This window comes from Centruroides sculpturatus, unplaced genomic scaffold (genome assembly GCF_000671375.1).
Source record: "Centruroides sculpturatus isolate CEXI.00-Female unplaced genomic scaffold, Cexi_2.0 scaffold50, whole genome shotgun sequence".
In the NCBI taxonomy this organism is placed as follows: domain Eukaryota; kingdom Metazoa; phylum Arthropoda; class Arachnida; order Scorpiones; family Buthidae; genus Centruroides; species Centruroides sculpturatus.
The window spans coordinates 1,021,977-1,048,440 of NW_019384891.1; the positions used below are offsets into that span (position 1 = coordinate 1,021,977).

At 34.6% G+C, this 26,464-nt stretch overlaps 1 long non-coding RNA gene across 2 annotated transcripts; it reads right to left on the reverse strand.

Moving 5' to 3' along the window:
• Positions 1–321: 321 nt before the first annotated feature.
• LOC111631223 lies at positions 322–26,448 on the reverse strand. Of its 2 annotated transcripts, XR_002757667.1 has the most exons (5): positions 26,000–26,448; positions 23,303–23,400; positions 1,313–1,560; positions 988–1,243; positions 322–878 (listed from the first exon to the last, which is right to left on the reverse strand). It is a non-coding gene; the product is annotated as an uncharacterized LOC111631223 (long non-coding RNA). The 2 variants fall into 2 exon arrangements; XR_002757666.1 differs by lacking the exons at positions 23,303–23,400; positions 26,000–26,448 and having other exon boundaries at positions 1,313–2,315.
• Between the last annotated feature and the right edge of the window lie 16 nt (positions 26,449–26,464).

Sequence of the window (26,464 nt, forward strand, 5' to 3'; positions counted from 1 at the left end):
GCACTAGAACTTTAGGATGATGAATGAAATTTGATTTTAAAAAATCCCGTAAAAAACAATTAAGCGTTAATTGTCATTAAAGGTTGATTAAAATTGCAATAATAATTTTTTCACGAACATCCGAAAATCAAAAAAAAATTTTTTGGAGGGTCCAAAAAACCTTTTGTTATGTATGTAACCTGCACAAGAAAAACTCGAGCGTGAGTAATGTCAAGTAACAGTTATAATAACGTTGCACAATTAAACGTAATAATAGTTTTTATGACTTAGAAAAACACAAAGTTTAGAAATGACTATTTACATTTATTATCTAAGAACATACATTTATTTACAAAAAACTATTTACAATACGTATTTACAAAAACTTATTTACAAAATGTCTGGTAAAATGACAAGTTTAAACATCGCAGATGGAGGGGAGAGGATCAAGTACCTTGTCCACGACCTCATTCAGTCGTTGAGGCACACTTGCCACAAGATTTTGGCAGAGTACGCCCTCATGAAACTTTTCCCAACAACCGCTGACAATTTCCCAGAGGTCGTTGGGATTTGTCACCTGAACGGGGTCGCAACAGAGCTCGGCCCAAACATGTTCAATGGGTTAATTATATTATATATTATATTACAATTGTTCAATGGGATTGAGGTCTGCTCCCCTCCCCAGCCATCCCATGTCGATAATTTGTGGATGCTCATCTATCCACTGTCTACACACATGTTGGCTGTGTGTACAGGGAAGCTGTCGTGTTCTCCATAGACGGCCCTCACCGTCAGCAACAACACCTGCTCGAGGATTTTGATGTATTGCACAACAGTGAGGTGACCATCTACGCAGACCAACCCCACGGGTCCAGCAGAGGTCATCCATCCCCATACATCTGTAAACAGAAAAAAAGTCAATAAAGTAGTGATTTAAAAAAATGAACAACCAGATAAGTTGTCATGTTCAAAGAGTTAATGACATAAATACAACATTAAAACACTCACCAATCGAAAAATGCCCACTTCTTTGGGTGCGCCACACATATTCAGGGTTATAGCTAGTAGATGGTGGGCGAAGACCCACACAGGCCCGCTGGAGTCTGAGGAAAATATTTTCTCATCAGTAAATATCACCGATGACCAATCATTTGTGGTCCATCGGAGATACACTTTGGCAAACCCCAGACAATCTTATTGGTTTGCTATTGTCAACACCTGTTTTATGGCTGCCCTCCGCCCAAACAAATTACCTTATCGTAACCTATTAATAAAATATATATATTATTTTACTTCTTATGTTTCATACTATTATACTACAAATGTTACATACCTTCTTCTTACAGTACGCGTCGATACGTTTAAATCCCTTTGGAGTGTTGCTACCGTCTTGAATGGGTTCTCCTGGCTGCAGGCGAGCATCCTCCGCTTCCGTCATCTGACGTTCATGGCCCATCGCTTTCCCCGGTGACACGGAACCAGCGTCCCAGGATAATTTTATAATGCACTGGACAGCTCGTGTGGAAATGTTGAACATATCTCCTATTTCTTCCAAACTTTTCCCCTCATTGTGGTGTCATACTACAAGAAATTCAAGTACAGCACGCTGACGAAACAAACATCAGTTGCAGCCATTTTTTACTGGCTGTCTATGGTCACGTGATGGACACTAATGATATCACAACTGCTGGCACTGCTCATAGTCTATAGGTTATGACAATGTTCTTAGTTTTTCGTAATTAATAAATTGTTGCTCATGACTTTCAATATGACCTACATATACACTATTGAAAGTCGGAATTTGTTTACTTGTAATTAAATACAGAAAAATGGCGCAAAATACTGCCGTTTTTGTGTATTTATTTATTTCAACTTTATTATTTATATAAGTATGTAATAAAATGCCCGCCTGTCCTCTATACGCAGGGGTGGATTTACATACAGACTAATAGGGTATAGAATTGAATTATTATAAATATCACTTATGGTAGCTGCTATTTCGTTGTGAATGTGTCTCTTTAATCCGATCAATTCAGTTCGGTAGACTATCAATACAGCTTTCAGGTTAGATACTTCTTTTATTGTTTTGACATATGCATTTCGGACTACAAGAAATAGATGGTGTCAGTATGGGGTCAAAGATGGGACCAAAAGTTGCTGAATTGGTTGTGAAAAATATAGATGAAAAAATACAAAATATCCCTGGGGTTAAAATGGTGATGAGATATGTTGATGATTATTTATTAATTTATAATAACAAAATAAAGAGTGATACAATAATATTAAAAACTATAAATAATATAAATGAAGATGTAAAATTTGATATTGAATTAGAAAAAAACAACCAAATAAATTTTTTAGATATAACAATAACCAATGAAACAAACAAATTTTCTTTTAAAACTTTCAAAAAAACACATAACATCAATAAAACCATCGATTATCAATCCTGCATCCCTGAAACTATAAAAAAGAACACATATATAATGGGTCTAAAAAAAAATATATATATATATATATATAAGAACTACTAATAATATTAATCGTAAAATAGAATTAAAAGAATTAGAAAAGACGTTTATTTTGAATAATTACCCCAGTTACAAATTAAAAATGTGGCACAACCAATATTATAACAACAGATTTAATACCAAATACAAAAAAGATAAGAGTTATAATAGTTTTCCTTATATTAATGAGATTTATAATAATTGTAGCAAGTTTTTAAAAAAAGAAAATATTGTTTTGGCCCCGTCTTTGACCAATAAAATTTCACGTAATATTTATAATAATAATAATAAATATAAAATGAAGGTTGATAATTTAAAAAAATCAGGTGTAGTATATAAAATTAGTTGTGATTGCCAAAAACCGAAAAATTATATAGGTGAAACTAGTAGAACTTTAGAATTAAGAATTAAAGAACACAATGCAGCAATTAGACTAAAACACAATATTTCTCCGTGGTTCAACCATATAAAAAATAGTAAGTGTAAAATAGATAGAAATAACATAAAAATAATTCATTTAGAAAAAGATGTGTATAAACGTAAATTTAAAGAACATATAGAGATTATAAAATGTAAAGATGATAATTTAATAAATATTTCAAATGGTATGCAAATAGATCAACTGTGGTATAATATAATAGATGGCGCTAATAGATAAAATTTATTGTAATATATTGTGACAAAATAATGAGTGAAATATATTGTAAAAGTGTATATGTATTCTCTTGAAAATGTTTTAATATTACTGTAATATACTGCATATTATTAATCTGTAAAAAGATTATAATTGCTGCGACATTATATTGTAGAACAGTGGTCCCCAACCCCCGGGCCGCGGACCGGTACCGGTCCATGGATCAAATGGTACCGGGCCGCCCAAGGAACATTAAATTACTGGTATTTCCATTTTATTTACTATGGTGTATTTCTCTCGGGTTTGCGCGACTTTTAATGGACGACGGAACAACGGAATAAACTAAACATAAGAAATACACTTCGGGTGTCATTGTCTCCTATTACCCTCAGATGGAACCGTCTTGTTGCAAAGAAACAAGCTCAGGGTTCTCATTGATTTAACGTTCTAGTGAGTTAAAATGTTAAAGCACATTATATTAATTTTTTGGTGTAACTATATTTTATTTTGAAGGCATGTTTAAATACAATTAAATTAAAATTATTAAATTAAATCAATCTAAAATATAAACAATCAACTTCCCCCTTCAGTGGGCCGCGGTAAAATATCAAATGTTGAGCGGTCCGCGGCGATAAAAAGGTTGGGGACCGCTGTTGTAGAACATACACATTCTTTAAAAGTTGTAATTATACAAGATTTTATGAACACATGTTAAAAGTGAGTATCGTGTTATATTGTTTCTGTTAAAATATATGATGTTATAAAGTAAAAATTATAAATGTATTGATATATTAGGTTTACTGTGTTAATGTGAAAATGTATTTGAAGTGTTTTTAATGGCTGTATTTTAAACTATTTCCAACGTTACCCATTATACACCGTGGTTTTTAGAAGACAGAACTTTGGGTATCGTATAAGTGTAACAATTTTTAAATACAATAGTTTTATGTCAGTAAATATGATCTACATGCGAAGAATTTGTCATCTTACTAATTGTGTTTTTTTAAATAATTTGGAGTTTTGAACTGAAGAGGGACTTAAAATTTATATAAGTCCGAAATGCATATGTCAAAACAATAAAAGAAGTATCTAACCTGAAAGCTGCATTGATAGTCTACCGAACTGAATTAATTGGATTAAAGAGACACATTCACAATTGAATTATTATCATAAATTTGTAATACTTTTTCATTAACAATGAGCACTTATCGTATAGCAAAAAATAGTTAACAATATAATAATAATAATAATGATATTTTATAGTATTATTTTGTTTTATTGTAAGCAATGTAACGTAATTGGACAGTAATTAATCAATGTAAATATTTCTTTATTTCTTATGTTTTTTATATAAGATATAAAGTTTATCATTCAAAGCCATTTCATAAATAAATATATTTCAACTCTGATTTTAATGTTATTAAAAATGAATTTTAAACTTCAATTTAAAGATTCTTAATCTAAAAGAAATGGGACCCCATTGCACTAGGCATCGAAAAACCTAGATTCGCCCGTTTATACGCTTCAAAACCCTTTTACTAATACGTATCCGTATTTTACCGACTTTCCTCGGGGAAAAATATAAATCGGATGTCGGTTGTATTCGAATAGAATAAAAATTTTTAAAACATTCTGGAATAAATATTTCAAATGTTGGACCTTTGCAGTTACGAATAAATTAAAATATAAAGATACGCGTGCGAAATATAGGCCTATGTATAAATAATAAAAGTATAAGAACAAATAATATTGGCCGAGGTCGAGCGTTATCCCCTCCTATTGCGTATGATACAAGTTCGTATAATATCATTTGGCGTATAACTCAAAAAAGGCTCTTCATGCCACGGGAACAGATGGGCTCTCATCTTGTTCCGTAGTAATGAGGTTCGATTCCGAGTTTTATTTCGAGGGTAAATCTATAAAACAAGATATGAAGAGCCATTACATATCTGTGAAACGCCACTATTACCTATTAGTCTAGTAACTACATAAAACTCTGATTAGAAAAATCATGAAGTCTATCGCTACTTTCAGTTTCTTATGTCTTCTTGTGAATACTTTCACAGATAATCTATCAAATAATTTTAAATATTTAGCTACTCTATCTCAGACCACGTAATAGGTTCATTTCTCTGTACATATTCTGGGAAACTATAAATATTCGTTTAAATTACAGATACAAAATATGTTTTTTAAATCTTTATTTAATAGTTTATCGATTTAATCGCACATTATACAGTAAATAGAAATGAAATGTAACCTAACTTTTCGGAATTTTTTAACTAAATGTATTGACTGTTGGTATAGCTTTGTTTTCATACATTTGGGTATCTTAGAACTTCACGTCATTATTAATCTTAAAGTACTAATAACCAGATGGAATAATCTGCCATTTTGGTTCTAGCCGTCACTACGAACTGCATCAGGGCAGTTGGAGTTTGAATGTTACATTCAATAATATTGTACACATTTTATTTCTTAACTGTAATTGGTTTTTAGCTCCAAACTATTCAGGATAAACTGAAAAGGATTAAGACTATTTATTTTCCAAAATGAGGAAAGACGAAAGAAAAAATAGTTAATTTTTCGAAGTGATAAATGAGTACTTAACGATAATAGTCGGTTTCACTAACCAATAACCAATAAAATATCAGTCAATATAATCAATATTTTNTTATCAGAAATCGCGGCCGCCGTTTCGTGTGCTGTTCCGCGACGAAGACAAGCTTTGAACAACAGGCGTAGTCGAATGGTGCACACTCGGTAAGTAATCCTATAATTTTTTGTTTATAGCATAGTTTATACAGATTATTCCCAAAAAATTATACGTGTTTTGGAAATGTTAAGTGGAATTAGTCTAGAATCAATTAATTTTATAGAAGAAAACCTTTCAAACAGCCTTAGTCCGTAAAGTTCCCACCTATCGGGCTGCGATTGGCTCTTGTATTTAATCATTCCTACAACGTAAAATTCGATTAGCGTGGAACGTATCTAAGCGTTATAGGGGGTCTACTGTAATTAAATCTCTTTATAAATGTTTACAACTTTCAAAAAGTTCAGTATCTTATCAAGATTTGGCCTCTGGCCCAAAATCTCTCTCAAACTTGCATTTCCAAAATGCTGTCTACAGCATTCATAAAGAGCAACGCAGTTGCAAAGTATGTGTTTAACACTTATAGTACAATTGCAATATTGACATACAGGTTGATCATCATCCTTCAAAAGGTATTGATGAGTCAGTCAAGTGTGTCCAATTCTCAAACGAGTAAGGACAACCTTAGATCTCCGATCACACTGCCTATTACGCGTCCAATTTTCAACCAAAGGTTTGATCTCGTGTAGTTTATTGTGGATTTGTGCGTTCCACATAATTTGCCATCTCTCTGCTAGTCGTTTTTAACAACTAACTTCAAATCACTCCTTCAATACGCATTTCATGCTGTGAAGGACTTGCTCCCTTTGCAGCTGTGTCAGCTTCATTTCCTCTTATACCCACGTGGCATATATACCAGTATACAAATGCAGTGCTTAATGGTGAATTGGATCCAGCATCCAAAAAGTAGATTCTCGCACAGAGCCATACACAACACATCCGTAAACCAGCTTAGAGCGGACAAGGGCCCTATAAATCCTGAGCATAGAACATTTGTCTGCTCCCCAGGATGAGCAGCACAGTACCTTTAGAAGGTTCAAAGATTTTAAACATCTACTCTTCAAATTGCACAAGTGCGGCAAGAACGTCAGTTTACAGTCGAACAAAACACCCAAAAACTTTGCCTCGTTCACCATTGGGATTTTGACCCCATTTAGGTGGATTTCAGGATCCAAGTGCAAACCACGCCTTCGGCAATAGTGGATGCACGAGGTCTTCTCTATGTTGAAACTAAAACCATTAATCTTTGACCAATGGTCTATGCCAGAGGTGGCCAACTTTTGTGTACATAAGATCTACTTTTTATCTTAAAAATGTGTCGTGATCGACTAGTTGTCGTAGGCATAGTCTTAAGTCAGGGATGGGCATCCCGCGACCCGAGTCGCATAAAATGTGTATAAATATATCAATTTCCTAGCTTAAGAAATATGCAGCAAAAATTCAAATGTTATTTTCTACAACTTATGTGTGTGAATAGTTTTTCCTGCAATGAATTTAGTAAAAATTAAAACGAGAAACCGGCTAACAGACTCACCTCGAAACTAATTTAAAACTAGCAGTGATTAATATTTAATCCAATATTACATTGATACATTACATTTACATCAGTTCTAGAAGCTAAATTAAGTACCGGTATATCTATTCTATTTTATAATTATATATGAATAAATAATTGTGATTTACCGGTATTTTCCCCCCTCTTTTATCTTGTTAGTTCGGCCGGCGTTAGTTCAAAAGTTTTGAAATCAGCCCTTACACAGAAAAAGATCGCCCATACCTGGTCTAAGTGGCGAGGAGGAGGGAGGTGTGAAATACATACTAAGTTTAGATAGAAAAGAAAAGCCACAATTTAATTTAATTAAAACACGAAGAAAAGGTACTTACATTTTAAACAGAAGAAAAATTGAAACTCAATGTTGTCACTTTCGGGGACCACCACGTCACTCTTCTTCTCTCTACCATGTCGCGACCTACTCTCTCTGTCCCTTCATTTCTTCGGTTTTACAACCCTTTGTCTACATTTCTTATTCCCCTTTTACAACTGTACACAAATGGATTGCACATGACCGACAAAACCACATCTGAGGGAGAACGAGGAGGTCCGATATCACTACAGCTGCATTTGCGTGTTACGTTCATGCGTTGCGTTCGGTTACAACTTACAAGTGTAACACATTAAGTCAAGACATCGCGAGCGATCAACCAAAATTGGTTTTGCGATCGACTTGTTGGCCACCCCTGGTATATGCGATTTAGGGAGGTTTGCAATTGTCTCTCAATAAAACTCATGTTACTAAACTGGCAGGAGATCTGAAAGTCATCCACATACAAAGAGTGTTTCACACTAGGGAGAAGACAGTTAGCTATGTTATTAATTTTAATTAGGAACAGAGTCACACTCAAAATAGAGCCTTGAGGAACATCTTTTTGTTGCGTGAAAGGCCTAGATAAAGTGTTGCCCATCCTGACTTGGAATCTTCAATTCTGTAGGATGTTTTTTTATAAAAATTGGCAAATTACCCTGCAATCCGAATTGGTGCAGATCATGGGAGTATCCCATATTGCCAACAGCAATCATAGGCCTTCTCTATGTCAAAAAACACACACACTAAGTGCTGTCGTCTAACAAACACTTCGCGAATACAGTAGATGTTTCAAGGTTTACTAAGTTATCAGGGTACTTCTGTTCCTACGAAAACCACTCTGACGTGGTGAAAAGTAGTTCTTTTCCTCTAGGAGGAATATCAGGCATCTGTTTACCATCCTCTCAAAGAGTTTACAGAGACTTCTTGTCAGAGAGATTGGTCTGTAATTAGAGGGATTCTTGTGATCTTTACTGGGTTTTGAAATGGGGATAATAATCGATAGTCTCCAAGAGTCAGGAAAAGTATGTTCTGTCCATATTCTGGTAAACAGACTCAGAAGATTAATATGGGAATTGTTTGACAGATTTTTAATCATGCTGTAGTCGATTTTATCCAGTCCTACAGCAGTATTCCCCAAGCAAGAGATCACTGTATGTAATTCAATTCTGGTGAATAGCACATTATATTCCTCATTAGATAAGGAATGGAAATTTAAATTTTATTTTTCTCTTTGGACTTTATAAGCTTGAAAATTCCTATTAAACTTGGAACTGTATGTTACTCTAACTCATTCTATAAGCCTGAAACAGTCCATTTTAATTTTGGACAGAAGTATTTTAAAGCAGTGTTAAACTTTCATAACTGTTACATGTTGGTTTTATTTATAATTTAATGTTATACTTTAGGTATACAAAAAAACATTACTTGTGAAATAAACAATTGGAACCAATATTCAAAAACAATTATTTATAAATATCTAAAAAGTTTTTTCACTGAAATTTAGACATCGTAAGAATTTTTATACACAGAAATAGTCTCACCAATCAACATCATAATTAATTGTAGTACATACAAGATTCTGACTTTAATATATTATAATATAATTATTTTAAAAAATTAGTAGAGGGTTTTCCTACAAGGAAATAAAGCTCTTCCTTTGAACAACAAATAAAAATAAATATTAAATTCCATTCATAAATATTTAATATTCAAGGAACCCAAAATTAGTTAGCACTTAAGACTGATGTATTAATTCACTGAGAAAACCATACAGTAAACATTGCAAAATACAGTAGTGCCTCATATAACGTACTTAATCCGTTCCAGGTGTGCATCCATTAAGTGAAAAGTCTGTTATACGAAATGCATTTTCCCATAGAAATATATATTAAAACATATAATTCATTCCACAGCATAAAATAACTGTACTGTACCATAAAAAAAATGAAAATGGAGCAGTCAGCAATTATGCTGGATAGTCAGATGTTGTGAGGAGGTGGTGGAGGAACACTTTCTTCACATATTCATAAATACAAACTTTTTACACATTGCAGCAGGTCTTTTTTTTTATTGTTTTTTAATCGAAGTAAGATTCAGAAGAGGCTACCGGAGCTTGCAGGGTTAACTCCTCTTGTTCCATCCTTTGTTTTTTGGCAGTTGGCTTCTTGAAAAACATGTCCAAGGTGGTCTGTTTCTCTGTCTTCTTCAACACCTGTCAGAAATGATGGACAAGGGTGTCATTGATCCTGTTGTCCTCACCTCTGTTTGGATAATGAGTGTAGGTAAACTCCTGAATCTCTCCCCATTTGACAAGGATGTTTTCGTCAACTTTTACTCCTTCTGATAATTTCTTGCATTGTTTCAATTGAAATCATCTTTCTGTTTTTTTTTTTCTTTTTAGGAGCCATGATTTGCACAACACTGGAATAAATGTAAATACCCTGCACTTAGGTGATGCACGTAATAAACAAGGGAGCAAGCAGAACCCCAACGGGAGCTCTGTACTTCAGATACACTAATAATATATTCTAATAATACTAATATATTACAAAAATAGTAGATTGTCATTGGCAATGGCAAAAGAGTGGAAACATCATTCTCACTTGTTTGCAGAAAGTCCATTGCTCAAGTTACGTAACGGCCAAACAGAAAGTCCATTGTTCACAGCATCCATTATTTGAGGCATACATTATACGAGGCACCACTGTATGTATATATATATAGCAACAATATTTTAACTCTTGATAGTAGATCACATATTATATATTTAATCATAAATTTTTATATCAAATAGTAAAATTTGCTCCTTTTAAGTTTTAAAATAATATATAAAATAAAATTTTCATTATATGAAGTTACATCAACAGGATATACTGCATAATATTTATATTTACTTTTTTATTATTTCATTTTTAACTTTTCTTTGCCAACAGATTAATCATCTCATTTTGAATTTTCCAACCTAAATAATGATCGTATGTTTATTTATCTTTGATATGTCTTATGTGTTCTGCCATTCTTGCATCATATTTTAAAATCAATTCAATTAAACCTAAAAATTTACCAATATTTTTTGTAAAAATTATCTGATTCGTTCCACAAAGTGCATCATTGTTTTTAGCTAAATATTGTATACAAAATATAACCCTTTTAAAAACTTGTTCTGAATTTAATTGTATTTGATGAAAATCGTCAATTGTTTGTTCTTTTTGCAACCTGTTTTTTAGCTCCATAAAATCTTTAAGTGATTCTCAGTGTGGCAATGATAGTTCATGTTCATTTAAGTGAGTTCCAAGGGTGCTTCCAGTCAGAAACACCTTCATTTACTAATGCTAAAGATGATCTTGACAATTGGTTATGACTAGAACCAAAAATTTTCGCTTTTGGACGAATTTCTGAGCTATATTCGCCTGGAATGAGCATCTTTCAATTAGTACTAAATTAAAAACCTGGTCTCAATATCACTAAGTTTTTTTGGCAAAAATTGGCAATTTTCACCCAAACTGGCGAATTTGGTGATAGGTGGAGAAATCGTTAGTTTCTGTAGCAATTGTTTGTAGCAAGTTTCATGGAACTTCTCCCACCCTGTACTTAATCACCGAAAGTGTGTGAACTTTGATCAAGTGTCAGAGGGGTGACATAACTTATGACCTTTATGTAAACACTTGTCAGAGGGGTGACATAACTTATGACCTTTATGTAAACAGAGAAAGTGGGTACCAGATAGACATCTGGTACCCACTTTCTCTGCTGTCCTCAAACAGATTAGATGTAGAAATAAACTTTTCCTTTTTGTTAATGTTAATTTTGGTTGTGTGAATCATTTTATAGTCTCCCAACAGTTTTCCATGTGCTTTGTGCAAAAATGTCTAGAAAACAGTCAATTGAGTTTAAAATTAATTCCGTGATTAAGGAATTAGGTGGCAATATTCGCCGTACCAAAAAAATAATTCTCTGTGTTAAGTGCTCTACACACGTCAACTACGAACGTGATACAATTAAGAAATGACTTTCGGAACATCTCAACAGTGCAAAACACAAGAAACATAACACACTACAGTCACAAACATTGTTGTTTGAAAATGGAAGCGATTTTGATAAAGAAATGGTTGAAGCATTCACCAGTGCAGATATTCTGCTTGAAAAATTAAATAACGAAAAACTGAGATTGTTTCTCAAGAAATATACGAAGAAGCCGATCAAAAGTGTTCCAGGTATTTTTTTATTGTAATTAGTTTTTTTAATGAAACGTTTATTTTATTGAAATTGATGCTGCTGTTTGTGATTGTGCTCATAATTTAGCTGAAATATGATTTTATTCAGTCTCATTGAGTTATTTATTTTTTAGCACTGTGGGCACATCAAAAAACTATCTTCAAGTCAGTAACAGAAAAAATTAAGGGACATGATGTCTATTTCATTGTTGACGAAACTAGTGACAAAGCGCAATGTAAAGTGGTCAACGTGCTTATAGGAAAATTGAATGGCGAGAAAGCAAAATCAATGTTAACTAATGTGACATTTCACTCAACAATTGACAACATTATAATACAAGAATGTATACTCAATGTGTCGAGAAGTGTGGCCAAATGATTTAAAATATTCAAAACTGAAGTAAATGTAACAGATCGAGCAAAATATATGATGAAGGCAGTGAGATTAAGAAGAATTCATTGATTTTTCTAAATGTACATCATGTCACATGTCGCGCTCACGCCTTACATAGCATTGCATTTAGGATTCAGAATGAGTACAAATTAACAAATTCGCTTATATTAGAAATGAAGAAGATTTTTGTGAAGTCAAGAGAAAGACAAAATGATTTTAAGAGTGCAACTGGAGTTAGTAATCTTCATCCAGAACCAATTATCACTCGCTGGGGGTTTTGGTTAAACGCTACAAAATACTATGTCGATAATTTTGATACTGTTGAGCACTTCATTTTGAACAATAAACAAAAATCTCATTCAAATGCTAGAAATGTTTTGGTGGAACTATTGCAAGAGAAAAAAGTTAACCTCAAAAAAGAATTATTTGATCTCCGTAATCTTGTCAAGCTATCAAATATTATATCATCACTGGAAGAACAAGGACTTGGTGTAGCTGAACAAGCCGAATTAATTGAAAATGCAAAAGAAATTGTTCCTGGTTATCCTATATTTTCTGAAAAATTGGAAAAAGTTTTGTCAAGTAATCCTGATCTTATCAAATTTATGTCTTTTGATATGAATTTAAGTGAATTTTATAAAGTTAATAGCAAATACGCTCCTTTAGTTGCAGTTGACGTCGAACGTTTGCTCTCATTGTATTCATTGACATTGAGCAATCGACGTCATAGTTTAAGCGAGGATCATTTAAAATATCTAAGTGTAATTCATTTTAACTTGTTTTTGAAATAAATAACTGGCGATTTTTTGGGGCAAATTTAAGGCTAAAAATTGGCGATTTTAGGCCCAAAATCTGGTGAAAACTTTTGGCTCTAGTTATGACATAAATAGCAGTAAAAACCTTATCTTTTAGTTTTGAATAAAGAAGCCAGTTAATTATATTTTTCAAAGTATAAAATATTATTTACAAGTCATTAATAAGACATCTTAATCCTAAAATTTTTCATTGTTTGTTTCATATTCATAGTTAATAATGGCATCATCATCCAAAATAATGAAAATAATGGAAGAAGAGGATATGGTGACCTATTTAGATCAGCTGTCCAACGTGGAGCTCCCACCTAAGTCGGACACTAATCATGATATGTACTATTTGGAATCTAACGATTCCTCTTCTGAATCCAAAGAGAAAAGTGGCCCCACTGGAAGAAATGGCACTGCAGGAACTTGCTCTCGTCAGGCTTTTCCTGATGAGTTGGAAGATGAGGGGTACCTTGAAATTCTGTAAACACACTGTTCTAATTTCTATTGATTTCCAAGGAGCGTTTGATAACTTATAGTGGCCGGAAATCCTGCATCAACCCCATGAATATCACTGCCCTAATAACATTTTTAACATCGTGAGTAGCTTTCTTGAAGATAGACACATTGGCTTTTATACAAACAATCTCTCCTACACTCATCAAACAGCCAAGGGTTGCCCTCAGGGTTCTATAGCCAGCCCAACCCTCTGGACTCTAGTTCACAATGACCTTCTGAACATCTGCAACAGGATTCCGGGCTTCTTGGACGACACAGTGGCCCTTGTTTCAGACAAAAACTCTGACAATCTGGCTCCCCTATGCAATAGACTAATAGACACCATCTACAAATGGAGCACTGATTGTAAACTGCCTATAAATTACAACAAGTGTAAGTACAGCATTTTTCCAAAAAACACTAGCATTCAAAAAAGCCCAACCATTAAAATCAACAATACAAGAATCTCTAGGATGAAGGAACTAATGTATCTTGGGGTAACCCTGAACAAAAAATTGCACTGGACAAAGCACATCGACAACATTTGCAAAAAGGCAACAGTAGTCTCTAACAAACTGATTAGAATAGCAGCCAAAAACTGAAGGATCAGATATACTGTTATCAAATATATATATTTGGGTGCCATAGAGCCCATTATACTTTATGCTGCCCTATCTGGGGAAAGGCCACCTTCAAGCAAGCAAATATCAAAAAATTTAATAAAGTCCAGAGAATTGCAGCATTGCGAACTGCCAGGGCCTATCACACTGCACCCACCTCGGCCCTTCTGGTCATAAGCGGACTCTGCCCTCTATACCTTAAAATTAGAGCAGCTATGTGGTCTTAGAATCTGAAGAACATGATCAACCTCTTTAATTGGAAAGATAAAATTCAGCCCAAAACCCTTCCAAACTTTCCTGACAAAATCTACCAAGACCTTGTTACCAACGGTATCGAGAAGAAAACTCCAAACTCCTATATAGACATGACTCTTTCCATGAACATCCAGGACTTCACTTTCCATGATGAGAATGACCATCATTATAAAATCTACACGGACAGTTCCAAGCAAGAGGATCAAGTGGGCACAGCTTTTATTGTGTACAACAAAGCACGCAATATTACTCACCGGTCTGCTTTCAAGCTTGGTAAATACTGTTCCGTCCCACGGGCGGAAATCTTCGCCATCACCAAGGCATTCCACCACATCTATGAAGACTGGTTCAGCCATAAAAAGAAAATAGCCATCTACGACACGCTCAATTTCCAACACCAACAACAATGGCTACAATGGTACCACCATTCAGAAAATGCTTATCAGTAATAACCACCACCATAACATCACCCTTAACTGGGTCCGTGGCCACTCTGGGATGGAGGGGAACGAAGCAGCTGACGCTCTTGCCAAAAGAGCTGCGGTCTCGTCCTCTTTCCACTATCCATAAATGGATCTATAACCAACTTTTGGAAACTTGGCAAGAAGACTGGAACAACTGCACTACAGGCCATCCCACTCATGGCTTCATTCCAGACATCTTTGTCAGGCTGAGTTGCAGGCATCTTGTTCCCAACTTCGCCCTGACTCAAGTTCTCACTGGCCACAGGAACTTCAATGCTTACCTCCACTGGTTCCGGCTACGAGATCTGCAGGTGCAACACGAAACACCAAACAAGACTACCTTCACCTGTTGTTTGACTGTCCACTCTTAATTTCTTCCCAATATTAATATTGGGAAGGAATTTCGTTTTTTTTTCTCTGTTTAGCTGTTAGAAGCAGTGGTAAATTTTCATTATTATAAGGTACAGCCGGAAGGTTTGTTCTTTCATCTTTTTCATTACTAGTTGTTGTCTGATTCTGGGCAGCACTTACTTCTGCCTCATTTACCTCTTTGTTTAGATGTATTTGAAGTTCATTAATGCCTGCGTCAGTAGTTGAGCTATTTCCTTTGTTCTGGATACTTCCAGAACATTCTCTGTCTAAATTGTCCATAATCCATAATTTCTGCCCAGTCCGTTTCATTTTGAAGCTTGGAAGCGAAAGTGACTCCCACACACTGATCGTTGATATGGCCGAATTTGTTGCATTTTTTACATTTAGGGGTAGTGCACTGCCTCTGTAAGTGGCCCTTATTTTTACATCAGTAACATAATGCCATGGGGATGGCCAGCTATTACAACCGCTCCAGACATACCTTTGACCTTAATAAAGTATGGTAATGATTCTAAGTTCACATTCCTTTTTAATTCTATCCATATCCATCTTTTGTTCGTAAGAATAGGCTCTAACCCTTCAATGTTGCATTTAACGAATTCGCACTTTACTATTCTCCCGTAATTTACAAAATGTTTCGCAACAAGTTCGTTAGATAGTTCGGGAGGGAGCCAGTGTATTGTGGCTATTATTTTCCGGTTTTCTATATTTATTATATTACAGAGCTTACCTTTTACACTAATAGTTATTTTATTCAAAAGAGTTTCCGCTGTAGCTTCATTCTTAAGTCCGATGGTAAAGACATGGGTCACTACAGAGGCAAAATGATAATATGAATAATATCTTTTAAGTCAATGACTTCTCTTAGTTCAGGTACAAAGTCTTGAATATTATAAGGACCGTTTCCAGGATCGACTACAAAAAGTAGGGTCTTCTGCCAGTCTATATCAGGGCTTCTTAAACTATGGGTCGCGACCCCATTTGGGGTCACTTAGCGAAATCTTGGGGTCACGAGATTTTAATGCAAAATATTGAAAATAATTTGTGAGAGTTTCAAAATGACACACTTTGTGTCACTTCTGGTGCAGTTTTCTTAGTACTTTATATATAACTTTGTCACTTCTGGTAAAGTTTTCTTAGTACTTTATATATAACAAGAGAAAGTATATATATACTTTCTCTTGTTATATATAAAGTACTAAGAAAACTTTAAGTTCGTTTTTCTCGATTATATTTGAGTATTGCACTTTAGTATTTTACAGGTAGTACACTCACATGGTTTACTACCTCTACACCAAAGATCATCAAAATCTATTTCCCCAAAGCCGTAGGGTCTCCTTGTAAGCTGCACCACGTCAAATGGTAAAGTTTTTAATTAACAAAATAAAATAAATTCAGAAAACAGCAACAAACATGTAAACAGTACAAATGAAAAAACAACACGGTATATAAAAATATAAACTAAATAAATAATTAAATATGTTTATAAATATTTGTGACTTTCAGTAAGTTCAATAACTTATCTAGATTTGGCCTCTGGCCCAGAATCTCTTTAAAACTTTCATTTCCAAAATGCTGTCTATGAATCCTGTCAGAGGCAATGCAGTTGCACTGTACGTGCTTAACACTTACAGTACAGTTGCAATATTGGCATACTGGCTGGTCAACATCCTTCAGAAGGTATTGATGAGTCAGTCAAGTATGTCCAATTCTCAAACAAGTAAGAATGAAATAAACTTCATAAAAAGCAGACCACTTAAATCACACCTATTTGCAGCTGTGTGTGAAGAGGTTGGGGCAAAATATGTTAATCTGTTGCTGCACATAGAATCCAGATGGCTATCACGTGAGAAAGTTTTAACTCGCGTATTTCAGTTGAGAAATGAAATGAATTTATTTTTTTAATACGGAAGATAAATAAGAATTTTGTTGCCTGCTTGCTAGTCGTGATTGGTGCAGCAAATTAGCATACAGTGGTACCTCAGGTTACGAACGCTCCAGGATACGAAATTTTCAGGATACGACATGAAATTCGAACATATTTTTGCTGCACGATACGAACAAAAACTCACCATACGACGTTACATTAGTTCGCATTTTTCATTTGTTTTTCTTACTACAGTTATTTTTTTTAAATGTATTACTTGGCTTTAATTTGAGTATGTTTTTCACGTTGGAACGAATTATTTGGTTTTACATGTAATCGTATGGGAAAAGATGATCCACCTTACGAAATTTTCATGATACGATCTCAGTTTCGGAACGGATTAATTTCGTATCCTGAGGTACCACTGTACTTGGTAGACCTATTTGAAATATTGAATATGGTAAATACAAGTATGCAAGGCAAAGAAGAAAATATTCTGTCTACAACTGACAAAATAAAGAGTTTGCAAGATAAATTAAATTTATGGTTAAGAGAAGTAAAAACAGGAATGTAAACATGTTTAAACATTTTTCTACTATCACAAATGTTAAAATAATACCTCTTATTTTGAAACATATACAAATCTTACTCAATAATATAAGTCACCACTTTCCTTCTTTACGTGTTGAGAATTACAATTGGATAAGAAATCCATTCATTGTGGACATTAATAAAGTAAAGATAAATCTTGAAAAGCAAGAAGCACTAATTGATTTAAAGAATGATGGCAATTTAAAACTGAAATATGAAAAATTGATTAATGAATTTTGGATACACATAAAACAAGAGTATCCTCAATTAGCTAAAAGTGCTCTCACAATATTATTGCAATTCTCGACTTCATATTTGTGTGAATTTGGATTTTCAGCTCTCACATCCATCAAAAAATAATAAGTGAGCATTTGCAAATGATCGAAGAAGAAATGAGAGTGTCTCTCTCCAATATTCCACCCAGAATTTTAAAAATTTGTGCATCACATCAAGCTCAGATCTCACATTAATTAAAATTGTTATTACGTAAGTATTTACACATCTTCGTGTAATTTGATATATTTGATAATAAAACTAGATTTAAAAAGCAACAGCAAGACTATTATTTTACATGTAGGTATTTTGACAAAATTCAATGGACTTAAAGTTTGATTTTGAACACGTAGAAATGCTTTTTTTTGCATTAAAATGCTATTTCAAACTGTCAATTTTTAAAATTTTTCTTCCTGGGGAGGGAGTCCCTTCCCTGGACTCCACCCCAGCATTGTGTGCAATATTTGTTTTCACAAAAAATTCATCTGGCCCATTAGTCCCCCCTTATTCAGATTCTAGATCCGCCATTAATCAAGGCTGTCACGACTTTTTATTTTTCAATCAGGGTGCCACTCAATGAAAAAGATTGAAAAACACTGGCTTAGAGTTTAGTGGCAATTAGAAAAAATTAACAGAATTTTAAAGAAACAAAAAAATAAAAACAATAAGCCTCAAAGAGAATTTACTTCCAGTAAGAAAAGAAAGGATGTTAAAATTACTACAGCATTAACAAAACCCTCTACAGAAGAACAAGAGCACATTGCTTTGGGTACGTTCATAAAGTCGAATGAGTTAAACGTGTTAGGAACGAATCAGTCAAAAAGTAGTAGCCTCACTCAGTGTGCATGCTCTGTGGTGATGAGGTTTTGAACGAAACTCTTAACAAACTTCACGAAGGAAAGAGTTAGTTTACTTCGTTAAGAAAATGGTGTCCAACAATATCAATCTTTCAGATGTACTGCATGTGTTCTAATTGTGGGTTGAAAAGCAGTATGATAGAAATAACAGCCTATGTGCAGAAATATGGAAATGAGAATGGTAAGCAGAGTTTTTTCCTATTTTTTTTTACACCTTAAATAAAAATTAACATAAGAAATTTCATAAAATCTTATACTGTATTTTCCTAATTACTTTTTTACAAAAACTACACATCTGCATAAGATATAAGGGTCAAATTTTAGATACATATACTGTCATGGCGGCACTTCATACTAGTTATTGATACGTGTGTTCAATAACTACCGTGAATCAATAACTAGTAACATTTGGAACAAGGCGACCTGCCGGCAGCTCCCCTCCGGGAGGAGTCAGTCTTATGTGCAAACAGTCGGGACAGGCACCATGACAGTAAACATATCTAGAATCTAACTGATATAAGTATATAATAAAGGAACATACCATTATAAATAATTTTTATGTTAAGAATTAAGACAATGATTATATCTGATGCTTGAGTAATATTTCTAAATAGTTGATACACTTGATACATTTTGTACAGTTTCTCCTTAATTATTGAAGTTAATATACAACAATTAATAAGCTAAGATACACAGCACATGTTGAAAGTGAATTAATTGAAATTAAGCTAAATAATTGCATTCATTAGACTTTTATGATTATTTGAAGAACAAGTGAGATTTTTCTCATTTGTCAAATTGGGATTACCAAACAAAAACATCAATTGTCTTCATATCAGACGTAAATTAATGCCTCTGATAAAAGCCTAAAAATCCTAAGACATTTTAGTTACAAAGATTTTTAAAAACAATGAATTAAGAATTGTTCTGATGATTATTTCATTATAATAGTACAAGAATCTGCATCATACAATCGTTCGTGTTATTTTTTTTTTTCATCCGAGCTCGAGCTCCAAGTTTTCTCAATTTACGATAATCTAGGGTAAACAAAGGTGCCGCAGGGTAGTTCCACCAGAAGCAGGCAACAGCACTAATTTAGAATCATGCTAATATTACCCATTACAGTTGCTGCTGCAGAACAAAGCTTTTCCAAGCTTAAAATAATTAAAAATTATTTAAGATTGATGGTGAGTCAAGAAAGACTTAATTTGGAGATGATTTCGATTTAAAGTACCGTTGCTAATAATTTAAACGGTTAAAGTCCAGATACGTAGACTGTCATGGCGGCTCATCTGATTCCAGCAAACAGCGGGGACGCACGTTCTAACCTAACCTAACCTATTCTAATAATTTGATTGGTAATAATTATGGTAATTTATTAGAATAAGTTAGGTTAGGTTAGAACGTGCGTCCCCACTGTTTCCTTTCTTTTGTTTGCTGGAATCAGAGATGAGTCGCAATGACACACAGTGGGACCAAATCCCAAAAAGCTGGCCAAAAGTCGAAAAATAGAGTTTAAGTTCCGGTAATTTCTAGTCGTGGGTTCGGTTGGATAAGAGTCCGAAGGTCGAATTCTAGACTTTAGCGCCCCTTATCCTTATACCTGCTATTGTAGTTTAGTTGAAAGGGGACCCTTGATCGAGCTAGACGCATCATGCAGTAAGCAAAGATTTCTACGCTATATTCAAGAGAGTGCCAAATCTCTAAAAATCAATCGAATTTAAATTTAAAAAATGGAATTTTCAGCTGCAAGTAAGTAGAATATTATTATGTAACACAAAATTTATAATAATACTTTATGTGATAACAGTAAACGAATGATTTGTACGAAAATGAACGGAAGATTCCAACAGAAAATTTTAAACATGTAGAGAAAAGTTCATAAATTCTGTAGAGTTCTGCGACTGGACCGATCGCATGTTGTAGACGGAACTATTATTGAATGAAAAAAATTAAAACTAGCTGCAACTAGCTGCAACTGTGTCATTGGTGTGAGTTCTTGCAATGTAAAACATAGTTTTCTGAATTTTGTACATTAATGACGCGGAATGTTTTGCTCTTTTTCTTGAATTTGTCTGGTGTTTTGAATATTGTTTGCATGTAGCATATAAGCTTGAAATCAAACTGTGGCAAGCGCGTAATGATAAAGAAAATAAAGAAATAAGATTCTGAAAAACGAATATACAGAAGGGTTTCCGTATAGAATTGGGTCTAATAGTCGATCAACCAAAGCCTGGTTTCGGTAGCTCGAATGATGAGAATACCGCTCGACAATTTTTCGAAAACTCAAGCATTTCTGCTGCTATTACAGGGGTTGATGAGGACTTGATTAAGCGTTTCCATGTCATATTGCAGACAATTTCGTGTGGCCATGAAATCGATTTCATAGAATTTCAAGATTATGCCTTACAGACAGCTCGTTACTTTGTGCAGTTATATCCGTGGTTCTGCATGCCAACTTCGGCACATAAGATATTGATTCATGGTGCAGAAGTGATAAATTCATCGGTATTGCCGATAGGGCAGATGTCTGAAGACGCTCAAGAGTCTACTAATAAATACATTAAAAAGTTTCGAGAAGATTTTGCAAGAAAAGTTCCCGAGTGAAAACAGTGGAAGACATTATTTTACGCCTATTATTAATATCCGATCCGTTTATTTCGAGTTTGTGCGAATTACCTCGAAAAAACTCAAAGTCATTGCTTCCAGAAGCAGTTTTATTGTTAGTTGCTCCACGTATACCAGCAAGTACAGGAAGCTCGAGCGATTTCAAAGTTGAATCATCTGATTGCGAATCAAATTATTCTTTGGATGACGATGCATGAACTTTTAATCAACTGATTGTATGTTTTATCGTATTAAACAATATATGGATTTATTTTGTACTTTTTCTATAAAAGTGGTTCGTGTTAAATCCGTCATTTTGTTTTTATTTCAAATTTTGACTTCGGATTCGTAATCAGCGATCCCGAAAACCCCCGAATACTGACTTTCAGCCAAATTGATAATGCTTTTGACTTTTGGCCAGCTTTTTGAGATTTGGCCCCACTGTGTGACAGTCTACGTATCTGGACTTTCCATTTAAACATTGAAGATTTCCGATTAAAATTTGCAACAGTGAAACCTCGAGGAGTTACATTTTCAAAATTATTTCCTTTTTGTACTAAATTTGTTAAGCTGGCTCTGGTCACGTGTAAGTATAATTCCTCTGAATTATACCTATACGTAACCTTGTAAGGAACCAAGTCTGAGCTTTATTTTTATTTTACTTTTATTTTGCTTTCATTATATTTTGTTTGGGGCTTATGTTTATTTAAGACGAAGGTTTCCTCACCATTCACCTTAGTAACTTAAAAATAGAAGAAAAACCAACTCACCGACGAAAGAAAAGCGCCGTAGAAAAACTCGCGCACACTTGCGCTTCCCAAGCGGAAAAAAGTAAGTCCGCACCGAGAAAAAGGGGGGGAAGACCCCACAACCCAGTTAGGAATCGCTAAACCTTAAAAGAATAAAGCATCCCGATAATTGTTAAAAAGAATAATGTAAAAGGTTAGCGAAGTATTGTCGGAAAATAATCTGCCAGATAAACAAGAAAAATTTAATGTTACAGATAAGTATGTAAATGAGGAGAGTGAGCTCATTCAGAATTGTGACGTCACCTCACACTATAAAGCCTCTAACTCAAGTGAAAACGAACGAGGTGAATTCCTGATAGCAACGAGCTTTGGTGAGCTTCGTAGCAGTGAACGAGAGAGGTGTCCGATAGGATTTTGAAGTTATTCGATTTGTGGATCGACGATTATAGAAAGTCTTGAGAGTTTGAGGAAATAGGTTCCTAGTATATTGAGGTGACGATTAGGATCTTTAATTTATAAGAATTATTGTTTATAAGTTAATTCTTTGATTTTGTCGAATTCCAAAGGGGAATAGAATTAAGTTAGAAATAGATTGATTTGAGTTTGTCGGATTGATTCTTGTTGAATTTCATTGAATAAATTATTGTTTGATTTTTACTAAATACTGTATAGAGTTTATTAATAGAAGTTTAATTAAATATTTGATTTTGTTATTGACAAACTTTGTCATTATTTAATTCGGTGCACGCTTAAAGTCCAGGCCTGGCACACTAACGCGAATCCGCGTAAAGTACCCGTTAGGGAACGGCTATTTCCGGCACACAGTAGTGTCGATAATCGTTGGAAAGTCGGAAAAATAATATAGTACTTTACAACCTAAGTATGACCTATATGAGAAGGTCCCAACATTTCATTCAGAGCTGTAATTGTACCGTATTATAAAGGAATAATTGGTTCACCTAATAGATTAACACATCAATGACTTAACCATTTTTACAATTTAAATAGAACTGTTTGCGGCATTTGTCTTAAATGTCAATTAATAATCCATTGTAAAATTGAGATAAGATAAGTAAATTGTTAAATACTTGTTCACTTACCGTTTTAACTTCGAAATTTCCGCCTCTATCGTAGAACCGACAAACGATTGACGGGAACTGTAATGTGCAGTGTTGCCAGATACTCAAAACAAATTTCCCTAAATTTTAAAATACGGGTATTATTAACTATTAAAAGATAATAAATTTCGTTATTTTATTATTCATAATTTATAATAATAAACAAATAAAATAATTATCTGCCGATTGATTTAATCTATCGTTTTATTTTACTCCTGTCCAAGGGCACTAACATCTATCAATCGGAATCTATTTAATCATACACATTAGTTTTTCATTTGTTTACAGATTGCCGAGGGGTGATGCCTTCCAGAACTTTCTGTGGGAAACTGGTTCCTATTTAGGTGTTATTAGCGTGAATAAAACCACGTGGCAGCCCGTTCGCCAGGCGCGAATCTTCCATCAATTATTAGTGTTCAGTAGTGTTATCCACTTGGCCACTTATGGGCCCCATCATTAGTCTCAGGAATTATTTATGTCCCGGATTTGTCGGGTCTCGTGCCTCACCACCCGACTGCTCCATTATAGGCCTGGCGTTATTCACGATAGCTATAACTTAATTAAAAGACCTTCTTAATGTCTGTAAGTGGAAAGAATAAATGAAAAAAATATTCGTAGATTCGGTCAAATTCAGAATGAAGACTGCCACGGCCGGATGGCCAAGCGGTCAAGCTGACCACTCTGGGGAAATGGAATCGAGTCCACACGGATCGAAAAATCGCCGGGAATTTTTCGGGGATGGTCCTATCGGATATGTCGGCCCCGGTCACCATTGTGGGTCAGGCCGAACCCATAATCGGCTTGCTAAAAGAGGACCTCTTATTACCCACAGGGCGGTAAGTTAAAGAAGACGGAGACGGGCGGGTGCACAGGGACGGGGTCCGACATATTGGAGACAGCGCTCACACACATTTCAATATTTCTAAAATTCTAATCTCTTGAGATCAGAAAAACGTAACCCTTTAAAATGACGGATCCAATGGATGTAAGGTACACGCTGGTCAAATTTTTATTTAGTTTTCTACAATTTACATGATTGTTTAAGACATGTCATATGAATAGTATCTCCACGTGAGCCAATAAAGAAAAATCAAATCAGTAAGTCTCGAATCTGAAAGGAACAAAAATGGCCAGTTCGAGTTATGAAGAGTTTTACATATGGAGGGATATGAAAATTGAAAAAAAAAATTTTCTTCAGACGCAATAGAATAAGAGATGCAATTCTGTGATATGTATTTAAATTATTATTAGAAAAACATAAGGAGCCGTAATAATACTTTAAATATATATCACGAAGTTAGGTTTATCGCAAAATTACGTCTCTATGCTACGAGTTTATTCAAAAGTCAAATTTTGCATAATAAATTATATAAATTATTTACAGAAAAATTTAAGTTATTAGCAAATATATCTTTGTTAATCTAAAATACTTCGCGTGTTCATGAAGTGCCGAAAGACGAAATTGACCCACCAGCGGTCGAGTGGATAAAAACCACTGAACGCTTATAGTTGATCGAGGTTTCGCACCTGGCCAACGGACTGGCTACGTGGAGTTTTCCGGGTTTCCTTGACGTTTGTAACATTTAAATAGGGGCCAGTTTCCCATAAAAATTTTGCCAAAAGGAATCTACTCACGTGTAGCTTTATGGTAACCAAATAAACCAAATAAACTAAATTTAAGACGAAATTAAAGATGGCTGCCACGAACAATAAATCCGCTGTAAATACAGATATGAACTGTGAAAAAATTTGTATTTTCCGATTAAAATTATAAAAAGCTCTAAAATAAACTTCATTTTATTTTATAGCTTTAGAGCTATTATAAATAATTAGATTTATTTGTGTTAATATAATTGGATATAATTAGACTATTATTTCCGTCTGCGCCATGATTGATAAAATGGAGTTGTTGTGCCCTTTATTAACGTTGTATTTGTGTTCTCGCAGACGTAAGGGGCGAATGTAAAATGGGATGAGGCAAAAATCATTAAAACGGTCCAATCTATTGCATTAGAAATGGAAAAGATGGAAATATACAAAAGTAAAATGAAAAACCGATGTCTAAATGCAGAGCCGGCCCTACCATAGGGCGAACGGAGCAGCCGCTCCAGGCGCTAAGTCCTAGGGGCGGCTCAGTGGTAAAGAAAATTAAAGGGTATAAATTAGGGGCAACCAAGGGGGACGCTATAATAGGATCTCGCTCCATCCTAAAACTTGCCTCGGGCCGGCACTGTCTAAATGCCAAGGATGCTAATGCCCTTCCAACAGCATGGAAGTACCGGTACGTACACACATAATGATGTAGGAGGTGGACTCGCACGTGCATGGATCCCCGAAAGGACAAAACGTACAAATATATATGCAAATACAAAGTTTAGTTATGACAAAAAAATAAAAATCAACACAGGCTCTCACCTATTTGCGTGGTATCTGTACAGTAAAGAATTCGGATCCTAACTCTGGATCTCACACACGTACAATAAGGGAACAAAGGCTTTATGCACGTAGTGTCACGCAACGAAGACGAGTTCGCGACAATGGAGTACGATAAAAGTATTACTCGAATTTCTATAACTAAGATTATAAACTAACTTAAAAACTAGGACAAAAATAATGGAATGAGGTTAGAATAGTACAGATATTTAGATATATAGAAAAGATAGAGTAGAGGGTACCCACGATGTGGTATGATGTCTTCCAGTTGAGGGGAAAACCGTATTCTAGTCCGCCGATATATATATATTTCTTGACCAGAATATACTCAGTTCTTCTCTCGATTGGATAGACAATTCGTCGTCCTTCTCTTCTTCGTAACGGCAATCTTGAACTCCTAGCTCACCTTCCGCTCGCTCTTGAGTCCCCTTCAAGAATGACCGTTATCTCCTCACCCCACATGCCTCGGGGTGCTCTCTCTTTATTCTTCTCCCTTCGTTCTCGGAAAAGTGTTGCCCCCCACCGATAAGGAAGTAAAGAATGGAAAGATCGAGAAATAGGGAAACAAAGAACGCAAGATCGAATAATTAATATCAGGCTTACGACTAGCGCGTATATACAAAATTATGGCGTCTTGCCACAGAACAACGTTCATCTACTCAATCCGTACAAGAAAAATTTCCCATTGTTTTAGATGTTTTACAACTCCTG